This window comes from Rattus norvegicus, chromosome 2 (assembly GCF_036323735.1).
Source record: "Rattus norvegicus strain BN/NHsdMcwi chromosome 2, GRCr8, whole genome shotgun sequence".
NCBI classification, from domain to species: Eukaryota; Metazoa; Chordata; class Mammalia; order Rodentia; family Muridae; genus Rattus; species Rattus norvegicus.
In genome coordinates, this window is record NC_086020.1 from 85,658,091 (window position 1) to 85,674,762 (window position 16,672).

Consider the following 16,672-nt stretch of genomic DNA (forward strand, 5'->3'; position numbering starts at 1 on the left):
GGAGCAGAAGATTCCATAGAAATCATCCACACAACTGTCAAAGATAATGTAAAACAGAAAAAGCTACTGGTCCAAAGCATACAGGAAATCCAGGACTTAATGATAAGATCAAACCTAAGGATAATAGGTATAGAGGAGAATGAAGACTCCCAGCTCAAAGGACCAGTAAATATCTTCAACAAAATGATAGAAGAAAACTACCCTAACCTAAACAAAGAGATGCCCATAAACATACAAGAAGCCTACAGACTCCAAATAGATTGGACCAGAAAACAGGCTCCTCCTGTCACATAATAGTCAAAACAGCAAATGCACAAAATAAAGAAAGAATATTAAAAACAGTAAGGGAAAAAGTCAAGTAACATATAAAGGCAGATCTATCAGAATCACATCAGACTTCTCGCCAGAGACTATGAAAGCCAGAAGATCCTGGACAGATATCATACAGACCCTAAGAGAACACAAATGCCAGCCCAGATTACGGTATCCTGCAAAACTCTCAATTAACATAGATGGAAAAACCAAGATATTCCATGACATAACCAAATTTACGCAATATCTTTCTACAAATCCAGTGATAAAAGGATAATAAAGGGTGAAGCCCAACATAAGGAGGCAAGCTACACCTTAGAAAAAGCAAGAAACTAATTGTCTTGGCAACAAAACAGAGAGAAGAAAGCACACAAACATAATCTTACATCCAAATATGAATATAACAGGAATAAATAATCACTAATATCTCTCAAGATCATTGGTCTCAACTCCCCAATAAAAAGACACAGATTAACAAACTGGATACCCAATGAAGACCCTGCATTCTGCTGCCTACAGGAAACACACCTCAGGACAAAGACAGATACTATCTCAGAGTGAAAGACTGGAAAACAACTTTCCAAGCAAATGGTCTAAAGAAGCAAGCTGGAGTAGCCATTCTAATATTGAATAAAATTGATTTTCAACTAAAATTCATCAAAAAAGATAAGGAAGGACACTTCATATTCATCAATGGAAAAATCCACCAAGATAAACTCTCAATCCTAAATATCTATGCTCCAAATACAAGGGTAAGTACATACATAAAAGAAACCTTACTAAAGCGCAAAGCACACATTGCACCTCACACAATAATAGTAGGAGATTTCAACACCCCACTCTCATCAATGGACAGGTCATGGAAACAGAAATTAAATAGAGACATAGACAGACTGAAAAAGTCATGAATCAAATGGATTTAACAGATATTTATAGACCATTCTATTCTAAACAAACGGATATACATTCTTCTCAACACCTCATGGTACTTTCTCCAAAATTGACCATATAATTTGTCAAAAACAGGACTCAACAGATACAGAAAGATAGAAATAATCCAATGTGTCCTATGAGGCCACCACGGGCTAAAGCTGGTCTTCAGTAACAATAAGGGAAGAATGCCCACATATACATGGAAGTTGAACAATGCTCTACTCAAGAAAACCTGGTCAAGGAAGGAATAAAGAAAGAAATTAAAGACTTCTTAGAATATACTGAAAATGAAGGTACAACATACCCAAACTTATACAATACAATGAAAGCTGTGCTAAGAGGAAAACTCATAGCTCTGAGTGCCTGCAGAAAGAAACAGGAAAGAGCATATGTCAGCAGCTTGACAGCACACCTAAAAGCTCTAGAACAAAAAGAAACAAATACACCCAGGAGGAGTAGAAGGCAGGAAATAATCAAACTCAGAGCTGAAATCAACCAAGTAGAAAAAAAAAGGACCATAGAAAGAATCAACAGAACCAAAAGTTTGTTCTTTGAGAAAATCAATAAGATAGATAAACCCTTAGCCAGACTAAGGAGAGGACACAGAGAGTGTGTCCAAATTAACAAAATCAGAAATGAAAAGGGAGACATAACTACAGATTCAGAGGAAATTCAAAAAATCATCAGATCTTACTATAAAAGCCTATATTCAACAAAACTTGAAAATCTGCAGGAAATGGACAATTTTCTAGACAGATACCAAGTACCGAAGTTAAATCAGGAACAGATAAACCATTTAAACAACCCCATAACTCCTAAAGAAATAGAAGCAGTCATTAAAGGTCTCCCAACCAAAAAGAGCCCAGGGACAGACAGGTTTAGTGCAGAATTCTATCAGACCTTCATAGAAGACCTCATACCAATATTATCCAAACTATTCCACAAAATTGAAACAGATGGAGCACTACCAAATTCCTTCTATGAAGCCACAATTACTCTTATTCCTAAACCACACAAAGACCCAACAAAGAAAGAGAACCTCCGCCTAATTTCTCTTATGAATATCGATGCAAAAATACTCAATAAAATTCTGGCCAACTGAATCCAAGAGCACATCAGAACAATCATCCACCATGATCAGGTAGGCTTCATCCTACGCATGCAGGGATGGTTTAATATTCGGAAAACCATCAATGTGATCCATTATAAAACAAACAAACTGAAAGAACAAAACCACATGATCATTTCATTAGATGCTGATAAAGCATTTGACAAAATTCAACACCCCTTCATGATAAAAGTCTTAGAAAGAATAGGAATTCAAGGCCCATAACTAAACATAGTAAAAGCCATATACAGCAAACCAGTCACTAACAGTAAACTAAATGGAGTGAAGCTTGAAGCAATCCCACTAAAATCAGGGACTAGACAAGGCTGACCACTCTCTCCCTACTTATTCAATATGGTTCTTATAGTTCTAGCCAGAGCAATCAGAAAACAAAAGGAGATCAAGGGTATACAGATTGGAAAAGAAGAAGTCAAAATATCACTATTTGCACATAATATGATAGTATAATTAAGTGATCCCTAAAGTTCCACCAGAAAACTACTAAAGCTGATAAACAACTTCAGCAAAGTGGTTGGGTATAAAATTAACTCAAATAAATTAGTAGCCTTACTCTACACAAAAGAGAAACAAGCCAAGAAAGAAATTAGTAAAACGACAGACTTCATATTGTCCCAAACAAAATAAAGTAACTTGGTGTGACTTTAACCAAGCAAGTGAAAGATCTCTATGATAAGAACTTCAAGACCTGAAAAAAGAAATTGAAGAAGACCTCAGAAGATGGAAAGATCTCCCATGCTCATGGATTGGCAGGATTAATATAGTAAAAATGACCATTTTACCAAAAGCGATCTACAGATTCAATGCAATCCCCATCAAAATACCAATCCAATTCTTCAAAGAGTTAGACAGAACAATTTGCAAATTCATCTGGAATAACAAAAAACCCAGGATAGCTAAAACTATCCTCAACAATAAAAGGACTTCAGGGGGAATCACTATCCCTGAACTCAAGCAGTATTACAGAGCAATAGTGATAAATATTGCATGGTATTGGTACAGAGACAGACAGATAGACCAGTGGAATAGAATTGAAGACTCAGAAATGAACCCACACACCTATGGTCACTTGATTTTTGACAAAGGAGTCAAAACCATCTAATGGAAAAAAGATAGCATATTCAGCAAATGGTGCTAGTTCAACTGGAAGTCAACATGTAGAAGAATGCAGATCGATCCATGCTTATCACCCTGTACAAAGCTTAAGTCCAAGTAGATCAAGCACCTCCATATCAAACCAGATACACTCAAAGTAATAGGAGAAAAAGTGGGGAAGCATCTCGAACACAGGGGCACTGGAGAAAATTTCCTGAACAAAACACCAATGGCTTATGCTCTAAGATCAAGAATCGACAAATGGAATCTCATAAAACTGCAAAACTTCTGTAAGGCAAAGGACACTGTGGTTAGGACAAAACGACAACCAACAGATTGGGTAAAGATCTTAACCAATCCTACAACAGATAGAGGGCCTATATGCAAAATATACAAAGAACTCAAGAAGTTAGACCGCAGGGAGACAAATAACCCTATTAAAAAAAATGCAGTTCAGAGCTAAACAAAGAATTCACAGCTGAGGAATGTCGAATGGCTGAGAAACACCAAAAGAAATGTTCAACATCTTTAGTCACAAGGGAAATGCAAATCAAAACAACCCTGAGATTTCACCTCACTCCTGTGAGAATGGCTAAGCTCAAAAACTCAGGTGACAGCAAATACTGGCGAGGATGTGGAGAAAGAGGAACCCTCCCCCATTGTTGGTAGGATTGCAGACTGGTACAACCATTCTGGAAATCAGTCTGGAGGTTCCTCAGAAAATTGGACATTGAAGTGCCTGAGGATCCAGCTGTACCTCTATTGGGCATATACCCAAAAGATGCTCCAACATATAAAAAAGACACGTGCTCCACTATGTTCATCGCAGCCTTATTTATAATAGCCAGAAGCTGGAAAGAACCCAGATGCCCTTCAACAGAGGAATGGATACAGAAAATGTGGTACATCTACACAATGGAATATTACTCAGCTATCAAAAACAATGACTTTATGAAATTCGTAGGCAAATGGTTGGAACTGGAAAATATCATCCTGAGTGAGCTAACCCAGTCACAGAAAGACATACATGGACCCGCGGATCCCGGCCCGCAGCAGCTCTCTGCTCCCAGATCCTGTGAGAGAGAGACCCAATCGCCTGGTCAGGTGGGCACTCCTGAGGCTGCAGAGCTGAAGAGACCACCAACACTGCTCACCCCTGCCCACATCCCTGGCCCAAGAGGAAACTGTATAAGGCCTCTGGGCTCCCGTGGGGGAGGGCCCAGGAGCGGCAGGTCCCCTGCCTGAGACACCGCTGGAACCTGAAGGAAAGAGACCGGATAAACAGTTCTCTGCACCCAAATCCCGTGGGAGGGAGAGCTAAACCTTCAGAGAGGCAGACAAGCCTGGGAAACCAGAAGAGACTGCTCTCTGTACATACATCTCGGACGCCAGAGGAAAACACCAAAGGCCATCTGGAACCCTGGTGCATTGAAGCTCCCGAAAGGGGCGGCACAGGTATTCCTGGTTGCTGCCGCCGCAGAGAGCCCGTGGGCAGCACCCCACGAGCGAACTTGAGCCTCGGGACCACAGGTAAGACCAACATTTCTGCTGCAAGAAAGCTGCCTGGTGAACTCAAGACACAGGCCCACAGGAACAGCTGAAGACCTGTAGAGAGGAAAAACTACACGCCCGAAAGCAGAACACTCTGTCCCCATAACTGACTGAAAGAGAGGAAAACAGGTCTACAGCACGCCTGACACACAGGCTTATAGGACAGTCTAGCCACTGTCAGAAATAGCAGAACAAAGTAACACTAGAGATAATCTGAGGCGAGAGGCAAGCGCAGGAACCCAAGCAACAGAAACCAAGACTACTTGGCATCATCGGAGCCCACTTCTCCCACCAAAACAAACATGGAATATCCAAACACACCAGAAAAGCAAGATCTAGTTTCAAAATCATATTTGATCATGATGCTGGAGGACTTCAAGAAAGACGTGAAGAACTCCCTTAGGGAAACACAGGAAAACATTAATAAACAAGTAGAAGCCTACAGAGAGGAATCGCAAAAATCCCTGAAAGAATTCCAGGAAAACACAATCAAACAGTTGAAGGAATTAAAAATGGAAATAGAAGCAATCAAGAAAGAACACATGGAAACAACCCTGGATATAGAAAACCAAAAGAAGAAACAAGGAGCTGTAGATACAAGCTTCACCAACAGAATACAAGAGATGGAAGAGAGAATCTCAGGAGCAGAAGATTCCATAGAAATCATTGACTCAACTCTCAAAGATAATGTAAAGCGGAAAAAGCTACTGGTCCAGAACATACAGGAAATCCAGGACTCAATGAGAAGATCAAACCTAAGGATAATAGGTATAGAAGAGAGTGAAGACTCCCAGCTCAAAGGACCAGTAAATATCTTCAACAAAATCATAGAAGAAAACTTCCCTAATCTAAAAAAAGAGATACCCATAGGCACACAAGAAGCCTACAGAACTCCAAATAGATTGGACCAGAAAAGAAACACCTCCTGTCACAAATAGTCAAAACACCAAACGCACAAAATAAAGAAAAAATATTAAAAGCAGTAAGGGAAAAAGTCAAGTAACATATAAAGGCAGACCTATCAGAATCACACCAGACTTTTCGCCAGAAACTATGAAGGCCAGAAGATCCTGGACAGATGTCATACAGACCCTAAGAGAATACAAATGCCAGCCCAGGTTACTGTATCCAGCAAAACTCTCAATTAACATAGATGGAGAAACCAAGATATTCCATGACAAAACCAAATTTACACAATATCTTTCTACAAATCCAGCACTACAAAGGATAATAAATGGTAAAGCCCAACATAAGGAGGCAAGCTATACCCTAGAAGAAGCAAGAAACTAATCATCTTGGCAACAAAACAAAGAGAATGAAAGCACACAAACATAACCTCACATCCAAATATGAATATAACGGGAAGCAATAATCACTATTCATTAATATCTCTCAACATCAATGGCCTCAACTCCCCAATAAAAAGACATAGATTAACAAACTGGATACCCAATGAAGACCCTGCATTCTGCTGCCTACAGGAAACACACCTCAGAGACAAAGACAGACATTACCTCACAGTGAAAGCCTGGAAAACAATTTTCCAAGCAAATGGTCAGAAGAAGCAAGCTGGAGTAGCCATTCTAATATCAAATAAAATCAATTTTCAATTAAAAGTCATCAAAAAAGATAAGGAAGGACACTTCATATTCATCAAAGGAAAAATCAACCAAGATGAACTCTCAATCCTAAATATCTATGCCCCAAATACAAGGGCACCTAAATATGTAAAAGAAACCTTACTAAAGCTCAAAACACACATTGCACCTCACAAAATAATAGTGGGAGATTTCAACACCCCACTCTCATCAATTGACAGATCATGGAAACAGAAATTGAAAAGAGGTGTAGACAGACTAAGATAAGTCATGAGCCAAATGGACTTAACGGATATTTATAGAACATTCTATCCTAAAGCAAAAGGATATACTTCTTCAAAGCTCCTCATGGTACTTTCTCCAAAATTGACCATATAATTGGTCAAAAAACGGGCTTCAACAGGTACAGAAAGATAGAAATAATCCCATGCGTGCTATCGGACCACCACGGCCTAAAACTGGTCTTCAATAACAATCAAGGAAGAATGCCCACATATACTTGGAAATTGAACAATGCTCTACTCAATGATAACCTGGTCAGGGAAGAAATAAAGAAAGAAATTAAAAACTTTTTAGAATTTAATGAAAATGGAGGTACAACATACCCAAACTTATGGGACACAATGAAAGCTGTGCTAAGAGGAAAACTCATAGCACTGAGTGCCTGCAGAAAGAAACAGGAAAGAGCATATGTCAGCAGCTTGACAGCACACCTAAAAGCTCTAGAACAAAAAGAAGCAAATACACCCAGGAGGAGTAGAAGGCAGGAAATAATCAAACTCAGAGCTGAAATCAACCAAGTAGAAACAAAAAGGACCATAGAAAGAATTAACAGAACCAAAAGTTGATTCTTTGAGAAAATCAACAAGATAGATAAACCCTTAGCCAGACTAAGGAGAGGACACAGAGAGTGTGTCCAAATTAACAAAATCAGAAATGAAAAGGGAGACATAACAACAGATTCAGAGGAAATTCAAAAAATCATCAGATCTTACTATAAAAACCTATATTTAACAAAACTTGAAAATCTTCAGGAAATGGACAATTTCCTAGACAGATACCAGGTATCAAAGTTAAATCAGGAACAGATAAACCAGTTAAACAACCCCATAACTCCTAAGGAAATAGAAGCAGTCATTAAAGGTCTCCCAACCAAAAAGAGCCCAGGTCCAGACGGGTTTAGTGCAGAATTCTATCAAACCTTCATAGAAGACCTCATACCAATATTATCCAAACTATTCCACAAAATTGAAACAGATGGAGCCCTACCGAATTCCTTCTACGAAGCCACAATTACTCTTATACCTAAACCACACAAAGACACAACAAAGAAAGAGAACTTCAGACCAATTTCTCTTATGAATATCGACGCAAAAATACTCAACAAAATTCTGGCAAACCGAATCCAAGAGCACATCAAAAGAATCATCCACCATGACCAAGTAGGCTTCATCCCAGGCATGCAGGGATGGTTTAATATACGGAAAACCATCAACGTGATCCATTATATAAACAAGGTGAATGAACAAAACCACATGATCATTTCATTAGACGCTGAGAAAGCATTTGACAAAATTCAACACCCCTTCATGATAAAAGTCCTGGAAAGAATAGGAGTTCAAGGCCCATACCTGAACATAGTAAAAGCCATATACAGCAAACCAGTTGCTAACATTAAACTAAATGGAGAGAAACTCGAAGCAAACCCATTAAAATCAGGGACTAGGCAAGGCTGCCCACTCTCTCCCTACTTATTCAATATAGTTCTTGAAGTTCTAGCCAGAGCAATCAGACAACAAAAGGAGGTCAAGGGGATACAGATCGGAAAAGAAGAAGTCAAAATATCACTGTTTGCAGATGATATGATAGTATATTTAAGTTATCCCAAAAGTTCCACCAGAGAACTACTAAAGCTGATAAACAACTTCAGCAAAGTGGCTGGGTATAAAATTAACTCAAATAAATCAGTAGCCTTCCTCTACACAAAAGAGAAACAAGCCGAGAAAGAAATTAGGGAAACGACACCCTTCATAAGAGACCCAAATAATATAAAGTACCTCGGTGTGACTTTAACCAAGCAAGTAAAAGATCTGTACATTAAGAACTTCAAGACACTGAAGAAGGAAATTGAAGAAGACCTCAGAAGTTGGAAAGATCTCCCATGCTCATGGATTGGCAGGATTAATATAGTAAAAATGGCCATTTTACCAAAAGCAATCTACAGATTCAATGCAATCCCCATCAAAATACCAATCCAATTCTTCAAAGAGTTAGACAGAACAATTTGCAAATTCATCTGGAATAACAAAAAAACCCAGGATAGCTAAAGCTATCCTCAACAGTAAAGGACTTCAGTGGGAATCACTATCCCTGAACTCAAGCAGTATTACAGAGCAATAGTGATAAAAATTGCATGGTATTGGTACAGAGACAGACAGATAGACCAATGGAATAGAATTGAAGACCCAGAAATGAACCCACACACCTATGGTCACTTGATTTTTGACAAAGAAGCCAAAACCATCCAATGGAAAAAAGATAGCATTTTCAGCAAATGGTGCTGGTTCAACTGGAGGGCAACATGTAGAAGAATGCAGATCGATCCATCCTTATCACCCTGTACAAAGCTTAAGTCCAAGTGGATCAAGGACCTCCACATCAAACCAGACACACTCAAACTAATAGAAGAAAAACTAGGGAAGCATCTGGAACACATGGGCACTGGAAAAAATTTCCTGAACAAAACACCAATGGCTTATGCTCTAAGATGAAGAATCGACAAATGGGATCTCATAAAACTGCAAAGCTTCTGTAAGGCAAAGGACACTGTGGTTAGGACAAAACGGCAACCAACAGATTGGGAAAAGATCTTTACCAATCCTACAACAGATAGAGGCCTTATATCCAAAATATACAAAGAACTCAAGAAGTTAGACCGCAGGGAAACAAATAACCCTATTAAAAAATGGGGTTCAGAGCTAAACAAGAATTCACAGCTGAGGAATGTCGAATGGCTGAGAAACACCTAAAGAAATGTTCAACACCTTTAGTCATAAGGGAAATGCAAATCAAAACAACCCTGAGATTTCACCTCACACCAGTGTAAATGGCTAAGATCAAAAACTCAGGTGACAGCAGATGCTGGCGAGGATGTGGAGAAAGAGGAACACTCCTCCATTGTTGGTGGGATTGCAGACTGGTAAAACCATTCTGGAAATCAGTCTGGAGGTTCCTCAGAAAATTGGACATTGAACTGCCTGAGGATCCAGCTATACCTCTCTTGGGCATATACCCAAAAGATGCCTCAACATATAAAAGAGACACGTGCTCCACTATGTTCATCGCAGCCTTGTTTATAATAGCCAGAAACTGGAAAGACCCCAGATGCCCTTCAACAGAGGAATGGATACAGAAAACGTGGTACATCTACACAATGGAATATTACTCAGCTATCAAAAACAACGAGTTTATGAAATTCGTAGGCAAATGGTTGGAACTGGAAAATATCATCCTGAGTGAGCTAACCCAATCACAGAAATACGTACGTGGTATGCACTCATTGATAAGTGGCTATTAGCCCAAATGCTTGAATTACCCTAGATCCCTAGAACAAACAAAACTCAAGACGGATGATCAAAATGTGAATGCTTCACTCCTTCTTTAAATGAGGAAAAAGAATACCCTTGGCAGGGAAGGGAGAGGCAAAGATTAAAACAGAGACTGAAGGAACACCCATTCAGAGCCTGCCCCACATGTGGCCCATACATATACAGCCACCCAATTAGACAAGATGGATGAGGCAAAGAAGTGCAGACAGACAGGAGCCGGATGTAGATCGCTCCTGACAGACACAGCCAGAATTCAGCAAATACAGAGGTGAATGCCAGCAGCAAACCACTGAACTGAGAATAGGTCCCCCGTTGAAGGAATCAGAGAAAGAACTGGAAGAGCTTGAAGGGGCTCGAGACCCCAAAAGTACAACAATGTCAAGTAACCAGAGCTTCCAAGTACTAAGCCACTACCTAAAGACTATACATTGACTGACCCTGGACTCTGACCCCATAGGTAGCAATGAATATCCTAGTAAGAGCACTAGTGGAAGGGGAAGCCCTGGGTCCTGCTAAGACTGAACCCCCAGTGAACTAGACTATGGGGGGAGGGCGGCAATGGGGGGAGGGTTGGGAGGTGGACACCCATAAGGAAGGGGAGGGTGGAGGGGGATGTTTGCCCGGAAACCGGGAAAGGGAATAACACTCGAAATGTATATAAGAAATACTCAAGTTAATAAAAAAAAAAAAGAATTGACAAATGGGATTCATAAAACTGCAAAACTTCTGTAAGGCAAAGGACACTGTGGTTAGGACAAAACGACAACCAACAGATTGGGTAAAGATCTTAACTAATCCTACAACAGATAGAGGGCTTATATGCAAAATATACAAAGAACTCAAGAAGTTAGACCGCAGGGAGACAAATAACCCTATTAAGAAAAATGGAGTTCAGAGCTAAACAAAGAATTCACAGCTGAGGAATGTCGAATGGCTGAGAAACACCAAAAGAAATGTTCGACATCTTTAGTCACAAGGGAAATGCAAATCAAAACAACCCTGAGATTTCACCTCACTCCTGTGAGAATGGCTAAGCTCAAAAACTCAGGTGACAGCAAATGCTGGCGAGGATGTGGAGAAAGAGGAACCCTCCCCCATTGTTGGTAGGATTGCAGACTGGTACAACCATTCTGGAAATCAGTCTGGAGGTTCCTCAGAAAATTGGACATTGAACTGCCTGAGGATCCAGCTGTACCTCTATTGGGCATACACCCAAAGATGCCCCAACATATAACAAAGACACATGCTCCAGTATGTTCACAGCAGCCTTATTTATAATAGCCAGAAGCTGGAAAGAACCCAGATGCACTTCAGCAGAAGAATGGATACAGAAGATGTGGTACATCTACACAATGGAATATTACTCAGCTATCAAAAACAATGACTTTATGAAATTCGTAGGTAAATGGTTGCAACAGGAAAATATCATCCTGAGTGTGGTAACCCAATCACAGAAAAACACACATCGTATGCACTCATTGATAAGAGGATATTAGCCCAAATGCTTGAATTGCCCTAGATGCACAGAACACATGAAACTCAAGAGGGATGACCAAAATGCGAATGCTTCACTCCTTCTTTAAAAGGGGAACAAGAATACCCTTGGCAGGGAATAGGGAGGCAAAGTTTAGAACAGAGGCAGAAGGAACACCCATTCAGAGCCTGCCCCACATGTGGCCCATACATATACAGCCACCCAATTAGACAAGATGGATGAAGCAAAGAAGTGCAGGCTGACAGGAACCGGATGTAGATTTCTCCTGAGAGATACAGCCAGAATACAGCAAATACATAGTCGAATGCCAGCAGCAAATCACTGAACTGAGAACGGGACCCCATTGAAGGAATCAGAGAAAGGACTGGAGGAGCTTGAAGGGGCTTGAGACCCCATATAAACAACAATGCCAACCAACCAGAGCTTCCAGGGACTAAGCCACTATCAAAAGACTATACATGGACTGACCCTGGGCTCCAACCTCATAGGTAGCAATGAATAGCCTAGTAAGAGCACCATTGGAAGGGGAAGCCCTTGGTCCTGCTAAGACTGATCCCCCAGTGAAAGTGATTGTTGGGGGGAGGGCGGTAATAGGGGGAGGATGGGGAGGGGAACACCAATATAGAAGGTGATGGGGAGAGGTTAGGGGGATCTTGACCTGGAAACCGGAAAAGGGAATAACACTCGAAATGTAAATAAGAATTACTCAAGTTAATAAAGATAAAAAATGTTACAAGATTGTGGAAAAAATTTGAAGGCTCTAACACTCTATATGAAAGTTGGTTTTGGATGGAACTATGAACACTCGTTCCCTGTCCATGTTAGATTTTGATATGCAACTATTTACTATATTAGCTGATCGTGACATCAGACAAAAGGAGAACCTGAAGTGCCTATTAGAAGTTCTGATATTCTGTCTATGAGCTAAACATGTAGCAAAAACACAAATGCGAGATTTGCCATATGAGATGCTTCTTAAACTAGAGAGGAGCTGTGATTACATTTGTGTTCGTGTGTGTGTGTGTGTGTGTGTGTGTGTACAAAGGTTTACCACATCTTCAATTTTCTTTCTCATGGTCTTAATTTTTTTGTTTTCTTTCAATATTCAAACAAACTATGACCCCATACTCTGTAACTTGTTAACTTTCTATGTGGTTTTCAGACGCTTCTAATACTAAGCATATTAAGAATTTGACCAATATCATTATTAAGGTAATAGTCAAAAGGAGGGGGTGAATAAATAAATATTTTCATATCAGAAGAAAATAACTGCTTCTCATTCTCCTCACTCCTCACTAAATGTTATATTTCTTTTTCTCTGTTTCATCTATTTCTTTACCCCCTCCAGAGTCAATAAAGGTCCTATGAGCTGAAGAAAAGCCAGGTGTCTCTTGTGAGTTCTGATCCTGCTTCAGCCCCTCCCACACACCATGCTGGAGAGAGTATGAGCTATCAGCACTCCTGCACACTGACAGCTAACCTCCCTTTCTTCTCCTGTTATTAAAGTAAGCACCCGTTTTCTTCTTTTCCCAGTTACATAGCATTCTTTATTTTACAGTTCCTGTTAGTTCAAGTTGAAAGATTGATTTCCTTAGGACCAACCCAGGAACATATAATTTCCAGAATCATAGTGTAAGATTTGCCAGGATAGAGATGGCATTAAAAAGTCAGAGCTAGGGCTGGAGAGATGGCTCAGTGGTTAAGAGCACCGACTGCTCTTCCAGAGGTCCTGAGTTCAAATCCCAGCAACCACAAAGGGAATAACACTCGAAATGTATATAAGAAATACTCAAGTTAATAATAAATAAAAAAATGTTCAGCCTCCTTTGCCATCAGGAAAATGTAAATTAAAGCTCCTCTAAGATTCCATGGGACCCCAGTCTGAATGGCCAAGATAAAGAGAAATGATGATTAATACTGACACGGCTGTGGGGAAAGAGGGAAACATGTTCACTGCTGGTCAGAGCGTAAAATGCTACAGCCACTATGAAAATCAGTGTGGAGATTCCTCGAGAAGAGATCAACTGCATGATGCAGATAAACCACACTGAGCACACAACTCTACACCCTACCTGCTCATCCGTGTGCATCACTGCTTCATTTACAATCATCCGTGTGCATCACTGTTTCACTTACAATCATCAGGAAATAGAAATGGTTTAAATAACCATCTAATAAAAAGTGGTTCTTTTACACCGTAGCATACCCTTCAGTCTTTTAGAAGAATGAAATTATGAAATGTTCAGGCAACTAGCTAGGGCTAGAAACAATCATTCTTATTGAAGTAAATCAGGCCCAGAAAGACAAACATGTTTTCTCTCATATGTGGATATTAGCTTTAAATCTTTGGTCATATATTTCATGTGGAATACCCAAAGAGTTCAGGAGACTAGTTAGTGGCCTCAGGGATGGGGTTCAAGGAAAAGAATCAGAATACACTGATATAAAAGTTAAAATAATAATGGAACAGGAAGTAGTGAGAAGGTGAGGGTAAGGTAGAGAAGGGAATATAGGAGAGATAACTCAATTTAAAGATCTTTAAAATAAGTCATGGAAACACACTAATGGAAGCAGAGCTTAGACAGTTCCATAATGCAACATGCTCCACTAAACAATATAGAATAACAAATAAAAAACCAGTGACAGGAATGCCTTACTTTTTTGCATCTCTTTCAGTATGTAAGATCTCACAGACCCACAAATATTGCCCTTGGTTACCCTTCAGAACTTGATGGTAAGACTTTTATTGCTGAAGATACTATGTACTTGAGTCATAGAACATAGATCAAGTTTGTCCTGTTCTGGGAGTTTTATCTCCATTGGCTAGCTTATAGTTCAGTAAGATGCTGTGTAGACTACTAATAAAGGAACGTAACCATCAGTCACACCAATCTGTGAGCACTGAGAGCTACAGTGATGTCTGGCCTGGTAAGGCATTAGTGCAAGAGTGGCATAAGCATATTGGATCAACCAACTATTTTCTGGTTTGAGTCCTGATCCACAAGCAGGGCCCTTGTGACTGTGGATTCACATATAACCATACCCACTCTTTCCAGGTCTCAGGGATCCCTATGAAAGCAAGTGGAAGAGAGAAAGAGTTGATAGACACTGCATAGCAGCTGGACATGTGAGAAGTAGGTGTGAGAGCACGCGTAAGGCCTATGTAAACAAATGCAAGTCAGACCAACCCCAACACGGATAGCAGAGTTAGCCACAAAGTTCCATTCACAGCAGAGAAACTGCTCACAACTGGTAACTGTTGGCAGATGAAGAGTCAGTTTTCTGTAAAACTGCAGCCTCTGAGGTGGCGTGAGAGCCCCAGATTTGGTTCCTAGCACATCACAGCTTATAACCATCTGTAACTTCGATTCCAAGGGATTCAATGCTCTTTTCTGCCCTCTACAGGCATCGAGGCACACAAGGGGTACATGGACATACACTGAGGCAAAAATACACATACACATAAAATTAAATTGTTTTTCTAAAGTTTAGTTCCAGTAGGTTGACTGAGCTCCAGTGAAAGGCCACATAGCCAAGAATATTCAGGCAGCAGAAATTGATTATAATGGGTTTTAAAAGTGCAAGGAAGAGGGTGGGAATGGAAGGGCAGGGGGGTCTGGAAAGAATTGAGGGAATGGTGGTTCTTATGATAAAAACACATAAAAAGCTGTCAAAGAACTAATAAAACCATACAGCTACACAGCTAGAGGTAGGGGTAACACTCACAATTGCAGGCATCATGAATACCTCCACAGGAAGTTGTTCTTCCTGATCTTATGATCCTGGAAAAGCAGTCAAACAAAATTACCCCAAACTCACAAATACAATGTGTGGAAGATTTTTTTCTCTCTCAAAGTTAAAATGATGAAAAGATAGTCCTTGAACAGCAGGGCCATATGAATGTGGATCTGGTGCACATGCTGCTCACTCTAGAGTGATACAGTCTCTGAGCAGCAGTACTTGTGAAGGCTGTAACTCACACATCCCATTCTGGCACGAGCTGCTGAAAGGAGGGGATACTAATATGCAAGTATTCTCTTTGACTTGTGTGAATTTGAACATACTTGTATGGGAGTGTGTGTGGTGTTTCAAGCACAAGATGCAGTGACTTTAGTAGCAGTAATCATGGGGCGGGGAGAAGTCCAATGTTGTTCTACCTTTCTTGTTGCTGTTTTCAGTATTTTAATGCATTCAACCATATGCCAGCAGTCTTCTGAATTCTTTTCTTTTTCTTCCTTATTTTATTTCTCTTTCCCTTATTTTTATCTTTCTTGGATCTAAATCTTGGGTAGCATCCCAATGGGAATGAAAAATCCCCAACAGATTATCTAAATTTGAAATCAAATTAAGAAATTGAATCCCACTTCTTGTCAACTGGCTCATCAGGAAGGTTGGTTAACCCCGTCTTCTTCCATTATAAACTCTTGGGCAAAGGCTGTATTGATTTTGAAGGGTTTGATAATGATTACAACATTAAAATTAAACCAGTTTGAAATGATAATATATTCAAGGAGAAACAGTAGCAGAACAATGGTCAGCAGCAGCAGTTGACATTTAGAACAGTGAAACTGTTCGTTATGACCCTGCTATGACCGACAAAGGACATTATATATTTGCCCAAACCCACGGAATGTGGGCACCAAGAATGAACTCAAATGTCAACTCTTGGTGCTGGTGATTTATCAAGGTAGGATCAGCAGTCCCTGGTGGGGCAGACTGTGTTGTGTAGGTAAGGAGCAATGAAGAATTCTCGAAACTTCTGCTCCATTTGTTATGAACCTGAAACTTCTAAAAATACTTCATCTAAAACAAACAAACAAACAAAACCAAAAATTCTGATGCTAAGTAGGCTGGTGCAGTGCTTCAGAGCTTAGGAGTACTTTGCTAATCTATTGTGAGGACCAGAATTCAGATACGAGAACCCAGGTAATAAGCCTGGTGTCCTGCAAAAACC